Source organism: Artibeus jamaicensis, unplaced genomic scaffold (genome assembly GCF_021234435.1).
Source record: "Artibeus jamaicensis isolate MK-2021 breed Jamaican fruit bat unplaced genomic scaffold, CSHL_Jam_final scaffold_474, whole genome shotgun sequence".
NCBI lineage: Eukaryota > Metazoa > Chordata > Mammalia > Chiroptera > Phyllostomidae > Artibeus > Artibeus jamaicensis.
In genome coordinates, this window is record NW_026522046.1 from 10,364,451 (window position 1) to 10,377,507 (window position 13,057).

Sequence of the window (13,057 nt, forward strand, 5' to 3'; positions counted from 1 at the left end):
AAACATCTCATCTCCCTGATTGCAATTTTTAATACCTGTGAGGACCGAGAAAGAAACCAGGGTGTGAGGGTCTCAGCACAAGCATCAGTTCTGATACAGAGTCAAGGTGAGAAGAAGTTGAGGCGGTGATAGGGAAAGCAGTTTTGTCAACATGAACCAGCTGTGTTCAGGTTTGATCCTTGCGGTGCCGGGTGCCCACTTTCTCCCTTGTATGTCTCTTCCTCCCCTTCCCTTGCTCTTTCTTCCCTGCCTTTGTAATGATTACAGCTGACCCTCTGATGGACTTGGCACTAAGCTTTTCCCTCTAGAAAATAGGGAGAAATTACCAATGGAGTTTTTAAAAAAGGCATTAAATCACATTTGGTTTGACTCCTTAGCACCAGCCAGTCCACTGTGGATTCCTGGGAAGAACAGGACAATGGAAAGGTCAGTCCCTGTGGACACTTGAGTTGCCTGCCCCGTAGGTTGCAGAGCTCTAAGGTCAGCCTGCACCTTACTCTGCCCAGGGTCTGTGTTTGGGGAGCAGATCTGGAAGCTAAGAACTCTTCCTTTGACCTGGTGGTGATAGCTTTCCCAAAGCACTTCCTGACGCACAGGAAAACAGCAGGCTGGAAGGCCGGGGCGTCCGGCCTGAGTCTGCTGCTCCTATAATTGGGGGAAGCTGTGAAGGGCAACCAGGGTGGATAGAGCCATTTTATTACTTGACCAGATTCCTACAACCCCTCACATACATCTTTATTCATGCACACGTAATACATAATTATTCCTCTACAGCTCTGTCATCAGCAGGAATGTGAATGCTTCTGGAGGCATTGCAAACTCCCAGGGGCACCATTCACTGGGTAGCTGGTATGAATGGCACTTCCAGGAGGTGTGCAGTGCACAGCCTGGGCAGCCCCTCCACAGCAGCTCTCCCCGGGGCTGGGGTGAAACAGGTGGTTAGTAGAGTGGCTTTGTGCATCATTTATCCTGGCACTGGAACAGTGGAAAATAGTAATGGTAGGGAATTGTCACCCACCCCACCATTCTTTTGACATCGTTTCTGAAAGTGTGGACTCTGACTAATATGTGGCTTATGGGTGAACAGCATGTTTGTGTGAGTCCTAGAAACTAGTTTCAAAATATATCGACTCCAACCTTTAAACATCCCAGATCCAGGGGATTTGCCGACCTTCACCCATGGAGCCAGGATGACGTGAAGCTGGGTTGACTGAACCAGGATGACGTATATAGGACCATCGCTTGCCTCATCAGAATGGACTGTGCTCTTCTGCACATAGAGAACTTTTCAACCCCTTCCCCTGATCTTTTTGTTCTGTTCTCCTCTTCCTCCTTATAAAAACCTCTGCCTTCACTGAGAGGTAGTGATGGGCTTTATGACATGGGTGCCCCATCTTTCAGGGGATGGGCTTTGAGACGTGAGTCCCTCATCTTCCAGATGCTCTGCATCTGCAAATAAACCACTTTCCTTCACGTCAGCACCTGCTTCTTGAGAATTGGCTTTTGTAGTGTCAGGCAGCCCAACCTGTGACTTGTTACAGCATCGGATGCATGGTAGGTGCTCAAGAGCTGGCTCTTCAATGAGTGACACTGGCCTTACCACTTATTCTAAGTTTATTGGACCCATTTCCCCAATCTGTGGAACTTTTCCTCTAGTCAGTTATCCTGTTATTATGAGGTTTCCCCTCCACACTTTCATCTAAGAGAGTGCTTCAGTTTTAAAAGATTTATGGTATTGATGTTTCTTGTGCATCCAGAAAAACATGCAGAAAGATGAGCTCACATGTGGAGGAAGTGGGGTATTCAGGCTGCTTGGTGCCCTGGGGGTCTTGCCTGCTGGGGTGACTGAGCCTCGAGGGCTGGCTTGTTCCATTTTCCACCCACTTTTGGAGAAACAACTCAGTGACCTTCTGGCCTCATTTTCAATGTCACAGATGTGGCTCTGGAGAAGAAACTGTTTACATCTCCAAAATGTGATAGTGCTGAGTTTGGATCACAGCTGCAGAAAAACAACCAGAAACAGATACACAGGATGTAAACAAAGTGGGGATGTATTTCAACCATTTTCCTAATTTGGAGGAGTGGGATTGTGGGTGGATTATCTGACTTGGATTCTTTTGACTTCTAGACTTCATAATTCAGTAAGGAAAAATTTAGTCCCAAATGCTGATGGTGCCAGGGTGGGCAAGCACCCCAACAGTGCCCTCACCCCTGGGCGTTTCCTGCCCAGGCACATCGGCAGTCACTGAGCACTCACTGTGCGCCCCGTGTGGGCTGGCCCCCAGGATTTCTCGCCCCAAACCCTCTCACCTCACACTACAAGCCTTGTGTTCTAGGGGAAAAGAAGCCACAACCTCTTACGATTTTGAAGAAGCTGAGCTGCCCAGACCTGAGTTCACCTGATCTGCTTCTTGGTCGTTTAAAAGTCACAAAAAGGTATTTAGAAAATCTCTTTTCTTTTTTTTCTGACAGAACCTGGCTTTCAAGATATCTTGTGCTGCAGCAGACCCAAAGTCACACATTTGGAGGTCAGAGACTGAATAGTGAGTCCTTTTCTTTTAACTTTCCTATTGTAAAAACCCTGTATCCCCCTTCTCTATGCCTTGGTGACCCAGAGAGCTGTCTGACTAGAGAAAGATCACACATGTGGAAATGCCAAAGAGGGAAATCCGTTAACAGATTTTTTAAATGTTTTCTGTACTGACAGAATTCATGTTGAGGCAAAGTGGCTCAACATGTCCTCAGCTTCCCAGAGGACAGAGATGTTTTGTAAAGGAACTGTGAAGAGACCCAGCATTGAGCATTAGGATACGACAATGTGTTCTTCCCTCCAATTTCCCAGGCCGTTTGTGCTGTGGTTTTACACTTGACCCCTCACTTCGCCCATCTCAGTTAGCTCACCCAAGACGGAAGCACAGCAGGGCACGTACCAGTTTTGTGAAATCTAGCTTCTGTAGTCCTCCTCCTGATGAATCAATGAAAATAAACTGTGTTTCTTAATGAAAGGTTAGTAAGAATTGACAGGTCATGCTCTAACACACCATTTGAAAAGGGGAACACAGGATCCAGTGCTTAGGATCCAGCCCGGACTATGACTTGTGGGTTTCCTTTCTGAAATGGGCACAAAAATATGGCCCAGCTATTTCAGCTCGGATCGACCAGAGAGTGTAATCCAAGAAGCTGCGATCATTTTGCCCATGTGGCTGCGAAGCCAGGCACCTAACTGTGCATTTTGGAGACGATCTACTGTAACACGTCCTGAGAGGAAGGCCTGTTTGTTTCCTGCCAGAATAATGTGTGTCTAATAATTTAAACTTGCCGATATAGGCAGATAGTTATTGGCTTCCATTTATTATTAATAATTGACACGAAGAGAAAATTGGCTTTCTAGATTGTTTGCTCCTTTACAGATCATCAGGCATTTAAAAGTGGGCTCTGTGCTCTTCATTATCGTCAGGAGTTTATGACTAGGTCATGTTTTCTGTAAAGGCAAGCAGAAAATAGAAATGTGTACCTTACTTAATATTTTGGTGGAACTCCTTCCTTTCACTGAAATGTCTCAGAAATCAACTCCTTTTCAGAGACCAATGGCAGAAACAATAAATGCACTCTGTCTAACAGCAGAAAGTGCATTTATTGACTCCATGACAGGGAAGTACAAGCAGGAGGGGACTAGCTTCAGGCACAGGTGGGTCTAGAGGCCCAAATGTTGTCATCCAGGCAATGTCCCTCCCTGTACCTTCCTGCCTGTCCCTGCGGTGGGCTCCCTGCATGCGCCAGCTAAGGTGGGTGGTAACAGCCCCAGGCCCATGTTCTCTAGCTCGGCAACCCTGAATGAAGACAGATGGCTTCTCCTCCATTGCCCCAGCATTGTCCTCAGAGGAAACTCTCATTTTCTCTGCCTGGGCCATGTGTTCGTCTTTAAACCAGTCCCTGTGACTGAGCGGGGAGGGGCGAGAGCACACGTGAACTGCACGGTCTGGGCCAAGTGCTCATCCCTGCGGTGGAAATGGCACTAACCTCAGAAAAAAGTCCTTTACCTCTAATTAGCTCCAGTTCAGTCACATGCCTATTCCTGAATCACACACCTGACCAAAGGACTGTGCACATCTGCCTGGCCAGGCCCGAGTCACCTGCGGCACTGGCGTGAGGGGCAGCAGGGCAGGGTGTGCCGCAGAAAACCCAGGCACCAGCAAAGGGGGAGTAGAAGCCGGCGGCTAAAACGCAGAACACCAAGAGGCTTCCATCAAGGCTGGCATTTCTTGTTTAAACCTTTTGAGGCTGGATTTGTTTTTTTCCTTTATGTGACCCTATATTGAGATCTCAGAAAATGTAAGTTCCTCCTAGTTACTAATGCCTATGTTTGTAAAGAGGTTTTTTTTAATCCTCACCTGAGGATATGTTTAGTGATTTTTAGAGAGAGAGGAAGGGAGAGAGGGAGAGAGAGAGAGAGGAAAAAAAACATTGATGTGAGAGAGAAACGTCAACTGGCTATTTCCCATCTGTGCCCTGATGGGTAATGAACCCACAACTTAGGTATGTACCCTGAGTGGGGATTGAACCAGAAACTTTTTGGTGTATGGGTCGATGCCCCACCTAACTGAGCCACATGACCAGGGCTCGAGAGAGTTTTTGATTTTACAAAGCTCTTCCACCAACTCTTATAACAACCCCACGAAGTTTGTAACTGTTCTCATTCCATTGGTGAGGAAATGGAGGTACAGAGAGGTTAATTATCTAACCTGACACCTGACATTTAGTAACCAAGGAGCCAGCGCTCAAAGCCAGGCTGTTTGACTCTACAGTCCTCATGTTCTCTGCTCTGCCCTGTGAGAGAGAACACTCAACAAAAGCAGTTCCAGCGCGAATAAGAGCAGGGCGCAGATTCAGGAGACAGTTCAGAGGAGTTAGCAACAGCTTGTGGTGACTCACTGACAGTGGGTGGAGGAGGAGGAGAGGGGATGACTCAGCCTTCCAGCCGTCTCCTTCACCTCCTTCACCACGAATGGGAGACGGACGGTGGATGCTGCCGCCATTAGTGACTGACTGATGGTGTGGATGCTGCTGCCGTCAGGGTAGAGCTCTCAGGCAGAGGTAATTCCCAGCTTCTTTCTCAACTATGTTCCCCCTTCCCATTTCAGTTCTTGAGCCATTCTTGACGAGAACCAAGCAATAACCACCCCCTTCTTCCTCTGCCATCCGACATCAGGCGGGGGTCCTTCTTCTGGCCCTGGGACCCAGCGGTCTGGCTGGATCTGGTTTCATGGTGGTCCAGGGGTCTAGCCTTTATGTCTTCAAGGGCTTCCTCTAGGATTCGGGTTCTTTTGTTGTCAGTTTGAACCCAGGGCTGATGATATTGGGTGTGAGTCCTGGTGCTCTGGTGGCCTGAGTTTCAGCACATAGCAAGCTGCCTCAGTTTCCCTTTCTTCGTCCTAACACTTTGGTGCTGCCTTAAGGACCCGTCCAATGGCTGGGCCCTGGGTGTCCTACTTCACTCTCACAATCCCCTTCTGACTTTCCGATAGATTGATTAGGGCCCACGTGGACAAATATCCCTCAGTGATAAACTATCATCCAGACTCCTGAAGATCAGCCACAGCCTGGATGCCCAAGAGTGTTGCTCTGCTCAACTGTCTGAATGGCTGGGGCCACCGGGCTCCCCGCCTCCAACACGTTCAGTTTCTGCTTCTCCTGCTTGGGTGTCCCTGCCGTGGTCATCCTCTCTGCTCTTGTTCCCCTTGCTGATCAAACTTTTCACACCTCGGAGCTTGTGCATGGTCTGTGCTCCTGTCCGTAGTGCTCTGCTCCCTGGCCTGGCTAGCTTTTTCTCGCCATTCAGGTCCCAGCCTAAAGGCCAAGTTCCTGTTCAATGTTGCCTGCCCTCTCCCACCTCTTTCTATGGCATCACCCCATTTCTCTTTCCTCATCACACGGATAGATTTGGGATTGTTTTACTTGGGTTCTTGTTTCTTAGCTCTAGAAAAAAAAGAAAGCTCTTGGAAGGCAGGGACCTCCCCTCTTATGCTCTTATTCTCACTGTCATATTGGAAGGCCTAGAACAGTGCATGCTCCCCAGTAGATGGTCAATAAACTATGGAAGGATACTGACCAATTCTTGGTTGCTGGGACCATGCCATGTCTGGTTTATACCAGGGGAGAAGATGCGATGGATTGTGTGTGGGCTGAATTCAAGGGCCGTCTGCTTGGGCTGTCCAACTCCCTCTGCTGGAACCGTCCTCCTGGCAAAAACTCCAGACTTGTGGATTCAGCTCAGAATTGTCCTGTCAAAAACCTTCCCTTCCTCGACCCCCAAAGCAGGAGTAGGCATCCATTCTCCTTTGCTCTGGTAGCATTTCTTTCCAATATTTAATTACCCACCTGTCACTTAACATTATATACTTGCTTACTGATCTTTCCCCCCAGTTAGATTGTGAGCTTTTTGCCTTTGGATCCCTGCAGTCTAACACTTAATTATGATGATTTGTGTGGGAATATACAACATGGTGAGTGCATTAGAAAACTGGATGTATGAATCTGTGATGTAAGATATAAGTCAGGGATAGATAATAAAACCAACTGATTAAATAGCCATTTATCCAATAATCATGTCACTGAAGAGAGAAGCCATTGACACTTTGGTCAGTCATCAGCAGAAGAGCTCACTTGTTGCGACTGTGTCAGGTTAAGTTTATCTGAGGCATTCTCCTAGTCACATGCTCTTATTTACAAGCCTAGGACAGAGGTCCAAAGACTTATGTGTCCTGACCCACTTGGGATACCTCCAGAGTCATGGTTCCGATGTTCTCAGCTCTCAAACGACTCTACTTTCATCTAGCCTGAGTTACAGTCACCACCAGCTGGTGTGAGGCCAGCCTCATTAATCACAAACGTCTGTGCCAGGAGGGCACCTACCTCACTCTGCCCACGTGTAGATTTAGTGACACACAACATGAGGGTTAGCTCAGGCTCCCTCTGTTCACTCTCAGTGCATTGATGATTCCATTCTGTGCATTCTTTGAGCCACTGTGTTATTACAGATTTGAGATCCCAAAACCTAATTCATTAGATAATTCTGCATAATGTGATTCTGAGAATGAAATTTTAATTGTAAAAGAAAACCAGTTGTTTATTCACCAGCCATTTGTAAGTTGTGTATTACACCGCAGGCTTGTTCAAGGAACTGAGGACAGGACGGGTAAGGTCAAGTCTTTGTCTGGGAGGAGCGGGTAGTCCTAAGGGCAGTGCAAGGCAAGAGGGTACGATAGGGTGAAATCTTGGGGAACTGAACACAACCTGGTCAGACAGCAGGTGGGTGGCAGGAAGGGGACAGCAAGAGCAAGGCAGGAAAGCACTGACAGGGAGTGGCCCAAGACCACTCAGAGCATTGTGTGAGCCATGTAAGGCACCTGAATTTTAACCCATCGGCCAGTGGTGATTAAATTGTATTCAAAGAAATACTTGGTTTGTGTGACGACAAGTACTCTTACATGGTAAAAGGGTTTCATGGCTAGCCAAATTTGGGGAAAACTGATTTAATAAACAGTATTTGTCCTGTTCAGTTGACAGCTGTTTTATTGAGCACTGCGCATCATCCTGTGACTGGCGGGGGGCGGTGGGAGGGAGGGGGAAGCTGCACAGAGAAACAACACACATGGTCCCAGGCTCGTGGGGCCTGTGGCCAATGAGGATAACGGGAATTAAACAAATGGGTACAAGTAGTTTGTTAAGAATTTATGAGTGAGAGAAGTCCCAGAAGGGAGACTGTGTTAGAGGGTATTGGGTAGAGTGGTTAATAAGAATTAACATCCTTTCAGCCCATGCCGTGAGTCAGATACTGGACTAAGGGGCTTCACAGTCTTATGACATTTAAACAAAGCTAAGTGAAGGCAATATGCTAATGTGCTTTTTGCATTTCCTAGTGTTGGACATGATACTAGGGCATTTCCCTGAGTGGATTTGACCACAGGACTGTTCCCTCTCCCTCCAGAACATCCTTTCAACTGTGCGGCAGTTTTAGCCTGGGGAGCCACTGACGGGCTCTCATCTGGGGAGAGATAGTGTTGGGTTTAGTGTTCCACATGGTAGAAAACATTTACTTTGTAATCCTGGTGACTCAAGAAGAAGCCAGGAACTTTAGAAAGAATTTAGGTGTCCTCAACCTTGCCAGTGAGTAAAAATTACCTTCGCTTTTTAAAATACTGACCTATTAAATCCGAGTTTCCTGGAAAACAGTCTGTATATTTTAAGAGCTCCTGAATACATGGTAAAATTGTTTGCCTCTGGAGGAAAACCCCTCCTTGTCAAGTTGATAGCCATGGTTATGTATTACTTAATAGAAATAAAAAAGTATAAATGTAAAAAGTCTCTATGGGTAATCCAGATGTCTTCAGGACTGAGAGCCACTGGTAGAGTTAAAAAGTGAATTAACAAAATCACATGAGACAAGCGATTAAAATTTTCTCTTACCAGCAAGATGTGATAGAATAGATTTGATCATTTCAAGGTTATTAACCTTAAAGAAAGCCACTTGCCAGTGATGGGGTAGAAAAGTCAGACCAGGAGTTGTTAAGGAGATTGAGAAAGGGGAGCGGAGGCCAAACACTGTCGGCTGTCTCCGGCGGGCAGCAGCAGGGCGGGCCGTTGGACCCATGACCCCTCTACTCCCCAGCTGACTAACTGTGGACGTGGGAGTGCTCCCGTGTTCCCCCGATTCCTTGTTGTAACACAGGACTAGTATTAGTTGCCTTAGAGGGTGACTGGGAATGACCCCCAAATGAGCTGACTGACATGGGCCTGTAAGTCCACTTGCGTAGACATATCCCATTTGACCCAAGAAAGGGGCTGGCACACTTTATCGGGAGGGTCTGGAAAAGAATATGTGGAATCAAGCTTTAAAAAACTTCTTGAGTCATAAGTGTTCACTTTCTTAACAAGGAGAGCGGTAGTGTTTAGTCCCCTCAGACCCAATGACCCCTTCATACAAACACTTTACTATCCTGAAATGAGATTCATAGATGAAATAACCTATCTACATACATTAAAAAATAATATAATGCCCAAGCTATTTTATGTAGGATAAATTAAAGTAGGTTACCATTAAATTTGTGATTTTCCATGTAAATACTTGTGCATGGCTCTATCCGTAGCACCGTGAAATACACAGATGCTGACGTCTATATGGACAATCAGCATGGATGTGACGGATGAAAACCTGCTTTGTCTATTTTATTATATCAGCAACTCAAACACCGTGAACAGCTTTGCTGGTGGTGACTTTCTGAAACGTGAAGAACTTTTGATAAAGTTCTGAAGAAAACAATGCACATTTCCCCTAATCTACACAGTAGACCCATTTTTGGAAAATCCAGTGGATATCGAAAACAATGCAGACTCTTGAACACAAGATATTTTGTGTTTATGTGGAAAATGGAGTTAGGTTTCTGGCTCAGGTCATTATAAACAGGCTTTTCATTGAGATGACCGTCCGGCGGGGCACAGAAAGTTCCGAGGCACTCAGGGCAGCCCTGTGCGCCGGGACTTCCCTGTGCCCTGCAGGACCTCTGCCCCAGTTGGCTGTCCTCTCACTCACTCATGCTGATAACCAAGAAAACACCACACACATTTCCAAAATGCCCACCAGAGGGTGGCACTGTCCCCTCTGAGAACCACTGCAGGGGGACATAGGACTATAATTGCAATCTGCGTTGGGAGGTGCACACTAAATGGTCGTTGAGTAGAGTGATTAAGAATCTCGCAGGTCCGCACAACCATGATTTTGAACTTTAGGTCACGCTGTGGACGGTTGGGGATATAAACAGAAACTCTGCAGAGGGAGAGCCAGATGTTTTCATCTTCCGGGCCCAACCCAGTTCCTGGGACGTGGCTCCCTTTTAATGCTACATACCAGTGATTTTAAACCCTTTTCTCTCATGGCACACATAAACTAATAATTACAATTCTGTGGCATACCAAAAAAATATAATTTTTGCTGAGCTGACCAACAATAAACGTAATATTGTTGTGTTTACTGTTGTCATTTTTTAATGTGACAATCTAAGGGAAAAGAGGTCACTGACCCTGACTAAATAAATAGTTGGGTACTGCAGGTTTTAAAAATTCATGTGGCACATTAGTTGAAAATTGCTGCTATGTAGAGAAAAAACATGTAAAGACTTAGACCCATGCTTGGGTGATGATAAGAACTGAATGAATGTTAGTCACTAGCATGATTACTCATCAGAGCAGGAAGAACACCTGTGGGGAGACGATGCTGGGTTCCCTGACACATGCCGGTGTCGCTTTGATTGGCAGAGGTGGCTGGAGATTGTCATTAAGATTAAAAAAGAAAAAAAGAAAGATTCCTTCAAAGACTCCGTAAGTGGGTGGCACAGATCATACTCCCTTGCTGTTTTCTTTTCCCCTGCAAAGAGAATGTAAGATCAGATAGGACTTTATTGCTGGTAGTTTAAGTTGTTGCTTACATCAGCAAAAAATACTCCTGCTGGGATGATGGTTCAGGTAGGGGTTTATTTATTCTCCTACATACAAATACATGGAGACATGTAAAGAACATGCCTCTTATATACTTTATCTACTTTTTGGTTGTAAGTGATTTGTGCATCTGTAAACTTGGAAAGAGAAATACAGTTCTCTTGAACATGCAGAATTTCAGCTACAAAGGAATTCTCAGCTCTAATAAGAGTGCATAATCGAGAGAATGTGGAAAAAAGGAGGAAGTAATTTAAAGAGATGGTTCTTGTTTTTCTTGAGTAAAGCATCTATAAAATGCAAAAGAAAATGGCTCTGGACTCTGGAATCAGGAATTCACGAAGCCAGCATTTTGCAATAACATCCCTTTTAATCTAGAAATCTCACAACAGTTTATGGGCACTAATTAAGTTTCGCCATACTCGTACAACTCACACTGAGCTTTATTTACTCCCTTTTTACTGAGGCAATCCAGGGCAGAGAATGTTTAAAGAGTTACTTGAAGTTACAAAGCTGAGATTTGAACTCTGTGCCCAGAAACTCTGGTCCAGAGAGGGAGGAGACCCACATGGTGGCTTGACAGTTCACCCCTGGCTGATGTTCTGTGGAGCAGGAAGTGATATCCAGCAATTCTGAGAAGGAGAAAAAGCTAGGAATTTGAGGAGGGTCTAGGAGACCATGAGTGGGGACCAGAGATCCTGATGTGCCATGATGGTACAAGTACCTGGTGGCTCTTGCCACCACATTGCTGTCTTAGCTTGCCATGTTCCTGAATGGACACATGGGATTACAACTTACAACAACCACTGTATGGTCTTCTTGAGAGGTAGGCTTGAGTAGTCTATGGGTGGATAAGACTTGCGACAGGGGAATGAGGGGTGTGGTCTGATATTGGTGGACAGAGGGACTGGTCAGTTACCAACTGAAGGAGCACTGGGAAGAAAATCAAAGGGTAACAGACTGTGTTCTTCTCATTTGCCATCTTGGCCTTCCTGATTTATTTTTTAAAATTTTATGTATTGATGAGAGAGAGAGAGGCAGACAGACAGACATTGATTTGTTCTTCTACTTAGTTATGCATTCATTGATTGATTCTTGTATGTGCCCTGACTGGGGATCAAACACACAACCTTGGCGTATCAGGATGATTGTCTAACCTGGCCAGGTTGCCCTCTTTAAAAAGAAAGAAAAATGAATAAACAAAAACAAAGCACAGGCTAGATCGGAGATCAGTTTCAGGCGGCTAATTAGAACAGCTACGCCAGAGACATATCCAGGGCCAGACTTGTCCGGGACCCAAAGTAAATCCATCTGGGCCTATCAGAAGTTTTGAACAGAGACTAAAATTAATTTTAAGTAAAGCACTTTCTCTCTCCATACTACCTGAAGGTGAATTTTTAAAGATGATGCATGTTTTTACTTAAATGGAACTATAAGAATCATAAGAGGGGAACAACTGGGAAGTCCCAGCAAAGGCACGGGCAAATTGTGTGTGGGTCCCACAGGCTCCAAAATTATTATATTTCCGAGATTAAATCAAATACATAAAATAGCAGCAAATCATTCACTTCTTCAAAGAATATTACATATCAAATTGCAAGGGAATTTATTATTATTATTATTATTTAATGTTTTATTTATTTATTTTTAGACAGAGGGGATGGGAAGGAGAAAGAGAGGGAGAGAAACATCAGTGTGTAGTTGCCTCTCACATGTCCCCCACTGGGGACCTGGCCTGCAACCCAGGCATGTGCCCCGACTGGGAATCGAACCATGACCCTCTGCTTCACAGGCCAGTGCTCAATCTGCCGAGCCACGCCAGCCAGGGTGCAAGGGAATTTATTAGCACATCCAAATCTGAAACAGAAAAGTTATTACATATTTACAATGCTAAGTTACAAATAGGAGGCAGAAAGCAAAAAAATTCTGGTTCCAATCTGTTTTTATTCCAAATTGCATTTTATTAAAAACAAGTACTTTACAAAGGGTCTAGTCCATAACATAACAGAAAAATAATACAAATCAGAAGTATGTAAATTGTATATTTTCATTAAACAACATTAAAGCAGCTGCAAGTAACAGTTAATACAGCTGTGTATATAAGGATGGTTATAGATGAGATTACACTTAAAATCTTGCTTATGCTGTTTAGGAAAATGTTAAGATGATATTACCTTTACCAGAAAACATACAGCAAAAGTAGTCAAGCTAGCATTCTATCATCCACATTCCAGTAAGCTGCCATATAATGGTAATTGGTGTTTATGATTTGGAGGTTATTAAAAGATCCCCAAATACTTTTTAGGTTATCAAAGAAAGATAACATGGTATTTGATATTTTTTAAACCTTTGACATAGCTTTAAAGGTGAGTTATTTGATGGTCTTTTGGGTCTTGAAAATTTGGGAAATCATATATGGTATAGAAACATTCTCTTAATCAGAACATACGTTAACCAGAAAAATCCATTCTCTAATCTACTGCACCTTAACAGACAACTTGTGAAAAAGGAAACGTGGCCAGGGCAACACATTTCCTCTTTTTGTAAACCTTAAACTGAGTATGTCTCT